Source organism: Phacochoerus africanus, chromosome 11, assembly GCF_016906955.1.
Source record: "Phacochoerus africanus isolate WHEZ1 chromosome 11, ROS_Pafr_v1, whole genome shotgun sequence".
Taxonomy (NCBI): Eukaryota; Metazoa; Chordata; class Mammalia; order Artiodactyla; family Suidae; genus Phacochoerus; species Phacochoerus africanus.
Window position 1 is genome coordinate 108,856,451 of NC_062554.1, and position 12,511 is coordinate 108,868,961.

General features: G+C 47.3%; 1 protein-coding gene across 4 annotated transcripts in view; it reads right to left on the minus strand.

The window, feature by feature from the left end:
* CUL1 (cullin 1) overlaps positions 1 to 2,994 on the minus strand; it is a 104,947-nt gene extending 101,953 nt beyond the window's left edge. For 2 of the 4 annotated variants that reach the window (XM_047753945.1, XM_047753948.1), the window contains exon 1: positions 2,232 to 2,390. The gene's annotated coding sequence lies outside the window, so the exon portion shown is untranslated. Of the gene's footprint in view, positions 1 to 2,231; positions 2,391 to 2,517; positions 2,635 to 2,725 lie in introns of those variants that run through there. The other 2 variants (XM_047753947.1, XM_047753946.1) reach the window with 2 other exon arrangements.
* Positions 2,995 to 12,511: the final 9,517 nt, after the last annotated feature.

Here is a 12,511-nt window from a genome sequence, read left to right on the forward strand (position 1 = left end):
TAAGGGATCCATCCAACATTGCGATGAGCTTTGGTGTAGGTTGCAGATGCGGATCAGATCCCACGTTGCTGTGGCTGTGGTGTAGGCTGGTAGCTGCAGCTCTGATTCAATCTCTAGCCTGGGAACTTCCATATGCCTCTCATGAGGCCCTAAAAAGGAAAAGAGAAAAATAAGAAAAAAGAAAAAGAAATTCAGTCTAAGAAGAATGAGAAATAAGGTTGTATTGACAACCAGACTAATTATCTCTAGAAGGTAATATTCAGTGAGAGGCAAAGGCACAGAAGGTGCTGTAATACCTAAAGAAACTGCAGAATCAGCTGGGGCATTCATTGACTGGTAGTTCTCCTCTGTGATGGGCGACCTTAGGAAAGGGAGATGGACATACCTCCAAGGACCTGAGCCTGTGGCTCTGAGAGATTACAAACTGGTCAAATATCCTAGTAGTCCATCTAAAAGTTTTTTTCTTCCTTCTTTTTGGTAAAATAAGTTTTTTAAAAGATTGATCCCAATGACCAAAAAAAAAAAAGAAAAACCAAAACACACACAAAAAAGCGGTAATATTTTTAGACAGTACTTCAGCCACCCCTCTCTAGCTTAATGAGCACTCTCCAAAAACCTCCAAAAATGGGCATAATAGAGTTAAAGTGAGCCAGTCTTGTGTTTGCATGCTTCGGAATTTGAAATACAACTATTACAACTTATCATGGAAAGCAACAAATAGAACTTTCAAGTAAAATGTTTCCTAACATCCAAGAACCCTTTTAGATCAAAAAAGTGTCTTGAATAATTTGAAAAATGTGAAAAGCGACTGATTTTGCTTTTTAAACAACATTCCCTGTTTTGCTACACAATCCACAAACGCTCCAGGATATCAGAATATCAGGTAGACAGGGCGACCACAAAAATGAGGTGTTAAACTTACAAGTGCACACGTTCTGGGGAATGTCAAGATGTTTTAGGTCTTAGCAGCTGGGAGCTTAAAAGTAAAAGCAAATTGAGTTCCCTTCTGTCACTCAAAAGTTCATTTCAAAACTGCGTGACCCCTGACTCCATTCCTAACTCTGTTTTAATGTCACCACAATTACACAGAGCAAATACTTGAGTATAAGTTAACTGCAATTCCCCATTTGCACCCTCACCACTAACCCCAACTACCAATTAAAAGCAACAAGGATCCACTCGGAAAAGAGGATCCAATTTGGGGCAGAGCTCGCTGAAGGTAGAAAACCCTGAACTTTGCGGATTAGTCTCCAGGAATGTTCACAAAGCGTTTCTCCTGAAACCAGCACTTGGCCCGCTGCAGGCCACCTCCTGCGAGGGGCAGGGGGAGCAATCGGGGCGCACAGGGCCACCCTCCGCAAGGGTTACCTGCGGGGTCAGCGCGCGCTCCCGCCGGGCGCAGGGCCGGGGGCGCGCCGACGCGGCGGCGCAGGCCCGGCCCCACTCGCGGGCGCTTGGCTGGCGCCGGGGGGCTCCGTCCCGTTCGGCCGCTGCACTCGCATCCCTGCCACCTTCCTGACCCGCTCCCCCAAGAGAACGGGGCAAAAGGGCGACTGTTACCCAATAATAGCGCCCTGCACAGTCGCAACAATGCGGGCGGGGAACCCAAGAGCCGCGGGCAGGGAACCGGAAAGCAGAGAGCCCGGCAACGCCGCCGCTCCTGCGCGCGAGCCCAGTACTTACTTGAGAGCACGCGCTGGGGGGGAAGCGACGCTCGGGAGAGAAGTGATCCCGAGGGGCGAGGAAGAGAAGGCACGGGTCCCCGGTGCCCCGCGGGGGTCGCCGCCCGAGGAGAGCCGAGACGCGCGCGCCCGACCGCCCGGGGCCGCTCGCCGCCGGGCTCCGCACCCCGAGCCCAATAGCGATGGGAAAGGGTCGGGCGCCACCAGGCCGCCGCCTCGGGCGCGATGAATCGGGCTTTTTTCCCAGTGCGTAGTCCGGGCCTGGTCGCCCTGAGCCCACGTCCGGTGCCGCGGCCCGGCCAGGCCCGAGCCGACCCGGGTGACTCAGGGCCGGGCCGCGCTCGCTCACCTCCCGCCCCCGGCGCCCTCTGCCCACGAGTCCCCCGGCTCCGCCGCCATACCTCTCGGCCGCGGCTCGGCCTCTCAGGCCTCGCCCGCCTCCTGCGCTCGGCTGCCGCGGCCCCAGTCACTGCGACACCGCGGCTCGGGGCCCGGCCTGCGCCCGCAGCCGCCACCTCCCCCTTCGGCGCCGGCACCCCCGACACTCACCCGTATTTCCCGGGTGCCTAAGTGGCTCCGGCTACGTTTCCACCTGGTCGCTGGGCCGGGCCCCGGTTAAATCCCCGTCCCGCCAAGGTCTGGCCGCGTCCCTCAGCCGCCGGGGCTGCCCCGCCTGGAGCTGCGTGCGACACGGCTCCCGCCTCCTCCTCCTCCTCCCCTGCCCGCCCGCCGGCCCTCCTCCTCCTCCTCCCGCCGCCGCCGCCGCCGCCGCCTGCACCACGCAACCTCCGCCCTCTCGCCTTTCCTCCGCCGCTCCCCACCCTCCCGGCCTCACCGGCTCCGGCTCCCGCGGGCGTGAAGCTGGTGGGGGAGGGCCGGAACGCACCGCCATCGCGTCCGGGGCGGGGGAGCCGGGAAACCGTCGCCGCCATCTCCCCACCAGCCCGCGGCACGGGAGGGGCCCGGAAACCTCCCGCCCGCCGCGGCCCTGGCCCCAGGGCCCCCGACGCCGCTGAGGCCCCGCTCGCCTGGCTGGTCCCTACCTGAAGCCCGCGGTCCTTGGCTCTGAAACCCCACGCCATCCCCGGCCGAGCGCACCGGATCCGCCTCCAGGTTTTACAGCCTCCCTCGCCTTCGGGCTGCCTCTAAGGACCCGGCTTCCCGCCACTTCGGGCCGAACGAGGAGGGGTCACCTTCTGAGGTTGGGGGCGTCAGCCTAGGAAGAAGCCGCCCCAAAGCTCCCTGGAGGAGAGGGTCTCACACACCCCCTCCTGCGCGCACAATCACCCTGAACCCTGAACCAACACGGAACACAACGACACCCGGTGGATCTGCCTCCCCAGCCGGGGGAATAACCAAAAGCCAGATCCCGACCGGCTGATGAAGTCGAGGATGGGCGAGGGGCCCTTGAAAAGAGAAACGTGCGGTCCATTCTCAGCCCCAAGACACCTGCGGGCCTCGGCACCAGAGCCCCGGCTCCCCGGCGCCTCTCTAAAACAGTTTCTGAAATCAAACCAATCCAGCTTTCCTCCACAAACTCTTTAACCAACTCCTTTTTAGGCAAAGGGCTGATAAAGATTCGCTTTACCATTAATCTCTGTAAAGACAAATCAAGGATGGAATTTAAGCTTTTCCATATATGTGGATGCGATGAGGCGTGACTGCAGAATAACATTGTTTTCACGTGAGTCCTGGAGTAGTTCACCGCAGTCAAGTGAAATTAACTCACAATTGGGTCCTTGAACTGCACATTTTTGCAGCACAAATAGCCACCTGGCTTCCTATGATGACCTAGGTGACAAAAGGCGGGCTTGGAGGGGCTTCTGCTGGAATGATGTGGTTTACATACCAGAGGGCCCACGACTTCCATGAACAAGCAAGGAAGAATTTCAAATTACCTGGGCAAAAAACTTGATGAACATAACTTCCTGTTTTGCTCCAAATGAAAACAGGAGAAGATTTTAGTATCACCATGGGGTGGAAATCCTAGGCCCAGAGTAGAGGGCTGCCCCCATAATCTATGCTGTCTCCTGAGGAATACAGGTTTCTCTTAGAAGAATATCCCATAGTATTTGTTTCTTTCTATTGAAATGTGGTCACTTGTCAACATTTGTTAAGTACCTTTAGAAGTAAGACATTGGTCTGTACTTGTCACCAAAGGATATGATCTCAATCTATGCAATGATTTTTAAATTGTTGATTTATATCCTACACTTCTAGATATTTAAAAGAAACAGGTGTAGGAGGAGTTCCCAATTTAGTGCAGTGATTAATGAATCCGACTAGGAACCATGAGGTTGCGGGTTTGACCCCTGGCCTTGCTCAGTGGGTTAAGGATCTGGCGTTGCCATGAGCTGTGGTGTAGGTCACAAATGTGGCTCAGATCCTGCATTGCTGTGGCTCTGGCGTAGGCCGGTGTCTACAGCTCAGATTAGACCCCTAGGCTGGGAACCTCAATATGCCGTGGGAAGTGGCCCTGGAAAAGACCAAAAAAGAAGAAGAAACAGGTGTATTTTGCAATTTTTTTGTGGGCACATGGTAAAATTGAAGGTAGAAATGGAAGGCTTGTCCCTGTGGACAGTGCTTTCCACTGTATATATATGGCTTCTCTTACTTGTTCCCCATAATGGAACCTGTATTTTCCTGAAACAACAAGGTATCTCATCTCCATCTTCCCTAAACTGTCCTCTCCCTTGTCACCATTCAACATGGTCTTCTTGTCTGTGCCTTCCCATAGCTAATACAAGAACTGAGTGGGTCAGCTTTCCCTTTACTGTTTGTTTCTTTCAACCTCTCTTTCCCCCCTCCCCCTTTTTTTTTTCCAGCCGCACCCATGGCATATAGAAGTTCCTGGGCCAGGGATAGAACTAGAGCCACAGTAGTGACCACACCAGATCCTTAACCTGCTGTGCCACAAGAGAACCCTACTGAATTACTATCTCACTTTTCCCTGAATGGAAGGATTTAGTCCACCTATAACCATCCTCTCCAATTCTCACTGCCTTAATTCCTGCTTCTTCCTTCTAGCTTTTACTCTCCACTATCTGCACTGTTATTGACAGCTCTTAGACTATGTCATTCATTGACTTTTATGTCCACCTCACAACCAGGTAGCATCTATACCACTTCTCAGACATATCAGGCAATTTGCTCCAAATCATTAAGCTTGACGAGGGGCGTAACCTAAGCCGGTAACTCCCAAGTATGTGCAGATCCACTCCTTTATTATGTTTCCCACACCTGTATTGTTTTTACCTTTATTTTTTTTAATTTTTAAATTTTTGTCTTTTTTGTCTTTTCTAGGGCCACACCTGCGGCATATGGAGATTCCAATCGGAGCTGTTGCTACTGGCCTATACCAGAGCCACAGCAACTCGGGATCGGAGCCCAATCTGTGATCTACACCACAGCTTACGTCAACACCAGATCCTTAACCCATTAAGCAAGGCCAGGGATCGAACCCACAACCTCATGGTTCCTAGTCAGACTCGTTAACCACTGCGCCACAACGGGAACTCCTGTTTTTACCTTTAAATAGTTTGCCTGGTTCTGATCTCTGCTCTATCCTTCCAGCCTGCACAGTGACTAACCACTGATGATTCTTTCCAAATGATGCTATCCTTTCAAACTTTTCAGTGGCTCCCCACTGTTTACTTATTTACTTATTTATTTTTGTCTTTTTTATAACTGTACCCGCGGCATATGGAAGTTCCTAGGCTAGAGGTCGAATTAGAGTTACAACTGCTGGCCTATGCCACAGCCACAGCAACGCAGGATCCGAGCCACATGTGCAACCTATACCACAGCTCATGGCAACACTGGATCCTTAACCCAATGATCGAGGCCAGGGATCAAACCTGTATCCTCATGGATACTAGTTGGATTACACACTGCTGAGCCACAATGGGAGAGAACTCTGGCTCCCCGCTGTTTAGAGGGTTCAGTCCAAACTCTGACCTGGCACTTAAGGCATATAATCCTGTCCTAGCTTTTCCAATGTGTTTCCAGCCAGTTGGCAAAAGGAACTCTCAACTTCATTCCATCCTGTTGATTCTACTGTTGGTCCACAAATACCAGCCTTGAATCACCATTTATGAATGCTTGCTTCCATTTTTTCCTTCAACAAATAGAAAGTCTCTCCCCTTTTCCTACATCTGCAAATCATCCTCCTTTTTCATATCCAGCTCACATCCACTTCCAGGAAAGCCTCCTTTGCACCTTCTACGCAGGCTTTCATGATCTCTGATTGCTAACTTCTTACAAGTGCCTTTAAGCTAAGTGGTCTGTGCCTTGGTCAGACACTACTTCCTGATGTTCCCCAGGCCCCTCCAGTATTGTGCCTGAAGGACACTGCAGAGGATTCAAAAATAATTGTTTATTAATCAGATTTGAAAGGGTCATGTGTCACTTCATGAGCCATATGTGTATTGCTTCTAAGACATGAGGAAGACTAGCCATCCACTGCAAAGTAAATTCATTTAATAGGATAGTTCCCAAAACTGTCTTTGCTTCAGAATCACCTGGGGATTTGAATACTGATTCCAGACCTACTGAGTCAAAATTGAGTGGGAAGGGGAAGGGAGGAAATTTGAAACTGCCAGAGTTTCTATCCTGGCTTTACTACTTATTATCTGAATAACTTTGTTTTATTACTTTATTTATTATTTATTTGCTTTTTAGGGCCGCACCTGCAGCATATGGAGATTCCCAGGATAGGGGTCTAATTGGAGCTACAGCTGCCGGCCTATACCACAACCACAGAAACTCCAGATCCAAGCCACATCTGCGACCTACACCACAGCTCATGGCAATGCCAGATCCTTTACCCACTGAGCAAGGCCAGGGATCAAACCTGCAACTTCATGGTTCCTAGTCGGATTCTTTTCTACTGCACCACAACAGAAACCCATATCTGAATAACTTTGAACAAGTTATTAATTTCTCTGTGCTCAACATTTTTTTTTTTTTAAACAGCCACACCTGGGGCCTATGGAAGTTCCTGGGCTAGGAATGGAATCAGAGCTGCAGCCGAGGCCTACACCACAGCCAGGACAACACCAGATGTGCCCAGTTCTTCAGCTGTGAAAGGGGGATGATAATAGTGTCTCATAGGAGTTTGTTATAAACACTTAACAAACATTACCTAAAATAGAAAATCAACAAGAACCTACTATATATAGCACAGGGAACTCTACTCAATATTCTGTAATAACCTACATGGGAAAAGAATCTGAAAAAGAATGTATATATGTATATGTATAACTGCATCACTTTGCTGTACACCTGAAACTAACCAACATTGTAAATCAACTATACTCCAGTATAAAATAAAAATTAAGTTAAAAAACAAACAAAAAACCCCCAAATATTCCCAAGATGATGATGGCAGTGATAGCGATGACATAACTGGCCAGGGCCAGTCTGGAAACCCGAGTTTAGGAACCACTGATTTAATGAACTATGCCTTCCTATGTTAAAGTTTCAAGTGTTATGATCTTAAAATTTCTTTCTTTTTTTGCTTTTTAGGGCCACATCTAATGCATATGGAGGCTCCCAGGCTAGGAATCAAATCAGAGCTACAGCTGTTGGCCTTGCCACAGCCACGTCTGCAACCTACACCATAGCTCATGGCAACGCTGGATCCTTAACCCACTGAGCGAGGCCAGGCATTGAACCCTCAACTTCATGGTTCCTAGTCGTATTCATTTCTGCTGCCCCATGATGGGAACTCCATGGTCTTAAAATTTCTGGTATTAGCATTATGACATCTTACATAAATCTTATTTGTTTTAAAATAGTGTATTTTAAGGAAGAGGAGCTAAGTAAACAGATTTTTCTTCATAAATCTGTTTAATTCGAATCATGAAATATTCTTTATGTCTGACTTTTAAAAAAAACTAGTTTCGCTTAGGAAAATAGTGATACATGAATTCAAATTAAATACAATAATCCAACCAGCTTAATATTCAAAGGAAGTAAGCAGGAAAGAGATGAAATAACACATGATTTCTTCCACGTAGGGCAATGAGTCATAAGTTTTTTTTGAAGAAGCATGTTTTTAATCTTCTACTTTAATTCATTAGGAAAAAATTCATAGCTCAGGTTAGTCCATCAAATGCCATACAAACAATATTTTAATGATATTAAATGTAACTAGCCATAAAAATAGGAAGCAGAAATTTACTTAACTAAAGTCATAAAGTAAATAAGTCTGAAAGAGGAACACGGAATGGGTAGCCTAACCTTCTCAACCCTTGACTTATAAATGGCCCATACAAACAAATACACAGAGGCCTTATTTCTATTGCCTGGAATTGCACCAAAGATTCCTAGTATCCCCTTTTTTTTTTTTTGCTTTTTAGGGCCACACTCTTGGCATATGGAGGTTCCCAGGCTAGGGGTCAAATTGGAGCTGTAGCAGCTGGCCTATGCCACAGCCACAGCAATGAAGGATCCAAGCCGCATCTAAGACCTACACCACAGCTCACAGCAAGCCCGGATCCTTAACCCACTAAGCAAGGCCAGGGATTGAACCTCCATTCTCATGGATGCTAGTCAGAATCATTAACTGCTGAGCCACGACTGAAACTCCCCTAGTATCCTCTCTTAAGGACTCAAATAGCTTGGGGAAAGTAACAAAACTTGAGGGTCATTCACACATCAGCATTAACTGGTTTTATCAGGTTGCCTCCTTTCTAACCCTAAAGAAAGGAAAGTTTGGGGCAAATCAAGTTGAGGAAAAACACTGAGTGCTTCATCCCAGGCTGAAGCCTTGGGGGTCTGAGGTTCTGGTGAGAAGAGCCATAAGCAAAAGAAGGAAATGAAGAAAGGAAATGGAAGTACCTTTAAAAATCTAAGTTGTCCAGGAGTTCCCATAGTGGCTTAGCGGGTTAAGGACCTAACATTGTGTCTGCGAGGATGCAGGTTCCGATCCCTGGCCTGGCTCAGTGGGTTTAGGATCCAGCCTTGCCACAAGCTGCAGTGTAGTTTGCAAAAATGGCTCCAATCCAATGTTGCTGTGGCTGTGGTGTAGGCCATAGCTGCAGCTCCGATTTGACTCTTGGCCCTGGAACTTCCATTTGCCACAGGCACAGCCATAAAAAAATATATATATATATATATGTATAAAACCTGTCCAGTTCCAAATTTTGCATGTTAAGAGTCCTAGGCCTCTTTTTCTGGGGACCCATAAGACAAAAAACATTGTTGTAAGGTAGTCATGAGTTAAATAAGCTTTTGAGGTCTGACCTGGGGAACTGAACCCCATCATAACATACTATTTGGTTGGACCATGTGAAATTGCAACTCATTTTCAAATGATTCAAACTTGCCTGCGTGAGGAAATTACTGAGTTTCAGAAAACTGTCCTAAAATCTCTTTCTCCAGGCAGTTTTCTTTCTTTCTTTTTTTTTTTTTTTTGTCTTTTTGCTATTTCTTGGGCCGCTCCCGTGGCATATGGACATTCCCAGGCTAGGGGTCAAATCGGAGCTGTAGCCACCGGCCTACACCAGAGCCACAGCAACGCGGGATCCGAGCCTCGTCTGCAACCTACACCACAGCTCACGGCAACGCCAGATCGTTAACCCACTGAGCAAGGGCAGGGATCGAACCTGCAACCTCATGGTTCCTAGTCGGATTCGTTAACCACTGCGCCACGACGGGAACTCCCCAGGCAGTTTTCTAATGACCTTCCACACCTCGACTCAGCCCCACACCCACATGTGGATTAGGTGTCTTCTTTTGTGATTATTTTATACTTACTCTTACTAAAGGGTTTATCAATATCATGTTATAATTTTCCCTTCTCTATATCCCACTATCTCACAGCTTCTTGAATTCAAAGACTATCTTTTATTACTGTATCTACAATATTTATCACAGTGCTTGGCACATAATATACTGAAAGAATGCTTAGAACCCAACTCACAGATTAGTTGGGATTGTTTATAATATGAAACTCAGTGATGCCATCTTCCTGCTCATAGACTTTTAAAATGCCCTGTTACCTACCAAAAGAATGGCAGACATCTCATTCCTAATATGAATACACCCTCTGCATCTTGGCTTCAACTGATCTACTCATACTTGTCTCCCTTGCTTCCTTATACATACAAAGCTGGATCCAAACTGGACACCTGTGAGTGCCTGAACAGGCTCTGTGTACTTCCTCATTTAACTACATCTTCTGTATCAATTTTCTTCCCTAATCATTGCCCACCCAAATACCATCCATCCCTCTGGGCCTGCCCTCAACAAAATCTCTTGAGTGAAACCTTTCTTGCTTCTCTGCCTGATGTGAATCACACCCCTCCCCCACCCTGGGTAAGTTTCTCGAGGACTTTTTTTTTTTTTTTTTTTTTTTTTTAGGGCTGTACCCTCGGCACATGGAGGTTCCCAGGCTAGGGGTCCAGTTGGAGCTACAGCTGCCAGCCTACACCACAGCCACAGCAACGCCAGATCCGAGCCACATCTGTGACCTACACCACAGCTGACGGCAATGCCAGATCTTTAACCCACTGAGCGAGGCCAGGGATTGAACCCGAATCCGCATGGTTCCTAGTCAGGTTCGTTAACTGTTAACCACTGAGCCACAAAGGGAACTCCCTGAAGGTGCTGTTCTTATTGATCTTTTCTTGCTACATCCTCTTTTAGTGTAATCTTGTCATTTCCATGGCTTCAGTGGCTTGCTGTATTAAATTATCACCTCCAACTCAATCCAGGGATATCTCTAGGTTTCATGGCATCTGATATTTATAGGATATGGGGGGAGAATGTCTAAGAAAGTTCTACACTGAATGGCTAGCAGTAACAACTATACATGGAAACCACACAAGTGTATCCCATTAGTCCATGCTGTATTGTATTCCTAACTCAGCTCCCTCTTAACCAGGTTCCCCCAAATGTCTGGAGCACTCCAGTGCCACTGGCTCTTAGGGAAAAGTGAGCAAGAGAAAGTGGGGATGAAAAGAAGGAAAAGTTATACTTAAGCCATTGCAACTACAAGAAGCCACTTTTGAAATCTGCACAAATTCAAAATTTGAAGCTGTGACTACACGAACGTATAGCTGCCCCCTCCTCCCCAGAGGCTTGTAAGGGCTCATGCATGGCAGGAGCCCTGGAACTAAAGTCTCATGACCTTCAAAAGTGTCCCCTCCACCTCTGAGATCAGCCTCTACCTCTCCCACACTCCAGGTCTGATTTCCTGCTGCTCCAAGTCCCTTCTCCTTCCATGTACCCCATAATTCAAATCATTCCACCTGAAACAAAGCCACCTCTTCTTTCCCCCCCCACCCATTTTATATCTTATCTTCTGTCTCTGGTACTGACAACACCATCCACCCATTCATTCAAGTTAGACGCCTCAGGTATTTTTTTATTCTGCCCTTTTTCTCACATCCATGTCCATTGACTCATGAAATCCTATCCAATTTAGACCTCTATTGGCTTAAAATAATTTTATTGAAGTATGGTTGATTTACAATGTTATGCTAATTTCTGCTATACAGCAAAGTGACTCAGCCACTTTTAAAAATATTATTTTCCATTATTATCCCAGGAGAATGGATATAGTTCCCTGTGCTATACTGTAGGATGTTGTTTATCTGTTCTAAGTGTAATAGTTTGCATCTACTACTGCTAAACTTCCAGTCCCTCCCACTCCCTCTCCCCCCTGGACAACAAGTGTGTCCTCCATGTCTGTGAGTCTGTTTCTATTCCGTAAATAGGTCCATTTGTGCCATATTTTAGATTCCACATATTAATGACATCATATGGTATTTGTTTGTCTTTCTCTGTCTGACTTACCTCACTTAGTATGAGAATCTCTAGGTCCGTGGACCTGCGTTAGCTTTCATTTAGACTGCTGCAGAGGCCTCTTAGCTGGCCTCTCTACCTCTTGTCTCTCTTCTAATTCACCTTCTGCACAGTCATGGAGGGTTTTTTTTCTAAAATATGGTAGTGGCTTTCTCAAGGAGCAGGAGAGGAGTTCCCGTTGTGGCGCAGTGGAAATGAATCCGACTAGGAACCATGAGGTTTCAGGTGCAATCCCTGGCCTCCTCGCTCAGTGGGTTAAAGATCTGGCGTTGCTGTGAGCTGAGGTGTAGATCGAAGTCTCGGCTCGGATCCCGAGTTGCTATGGCTGTGGCATAGGCTGGCAGCTGTAGCTCCAGTTGGACCCCTAGCCTGGGAATTTATGCTGAAGATGCAGCCCTAAAAGGCAAAAAAAAAAAAACCAAAAACCAGCAGGAAAGCCTGGGCTCTGGAGCTACATGACTTGGGTTTAAATCCTGGCTCCACCACATACTAGGTGTTTGACCTTGAAAAAGTTATTCCATCAGTCTTTGCCTCAATTTTTTTTACCACTAAAATCAGAAATAGTACAAAGGAGTTCCCATCGTGGTGCAGTGGTTAACGAATCCGACTAGGAACCATGAGGTTGCGGGTTCGGTCCCTGCCCTTGCTCAGTGGGTTAACGATCCAGCGTTGCTGTGAGCTGTGGTGTAGGTTGCAGACGTGGCTCGGATCCCGAGTTGCTGTGGCTCTGGCGTGGGCCGGTGGCTACAGCTCCGATTCGACCCCTGGCCTGGGAACCTCCATATGCTGCAGGAGCGGCCCAAAGAAATAGCAAAAAAGACAAAAAAAAAAAAAAAAGAAAGAAAGAAAAAAGAAATAGTACAAATTGTATAGGATGATTTTAAGAAAGAAGTTCTAGCATTTCATGGTTTTGGACGTCCGACACATAGTAGGCATTTGGCACATTGCTGTTGTTGACATAGAGCTCTCCTACAAAAGACTTTCAGTGGTTTTACGTTTGTTAAGAAGACATTCAA